Consider the following 484-nt stretch of genomic DNA (forward strand, 5'->3'; position numbering starts at 1 on the left):
TTGTTGATGAAGGATATTAGAGAAGCAGTCACTATGAACAGAGACTAGAAGATTATTCGGTACATGTCCCATTTTTATCTCATGAGGTTGCACAGTAGTTATGTAAAACTATAAAACATTGGCATGACTTAGAGTAAGAAAATGAATGCCAAGGTGATAATTGTGTATGTAAACTGTTAACTAGAACTGCACTTCTCATACGTGCTCAATAAACTTACAGAAGTTATGTCTAGAAAATGTTATCACTAATGACTTGATTCTCTGAACTTATCCATATTCTTAGGGAAAAGTCAATGACTAGAAGTTGGGTGCTTTTGGTTTGTTTTTGTTGTTGGGTTGGGTTTTTTTGGTTTTTTGTTTTGTTTTAGTTAGAAAATAAGCCAAAGTTATCTAACACCAAATTAGTTCAGTATTTCTCATATCAGATATGGAGAGGTAACAAATCTCAGAGGGTTTGAATGATTTTTAACCACTTTTCAGGTCA

The sequence above is a fragment of the Mus caroli genome, unplaced genomic scaffold (assembly GCF_978045245.1).
Source record: "Mus caroli unplaced genomic scaffold, Mus_caroli_1 scaffold_3, whole genome shotgun sequence".
In the NCBI taxonomy this organism is placed as follows: Eukaryota; Metazoa; Chordata; class Mammalia; order Rodentia; family Muridae; genus Mus; species Mus caroli.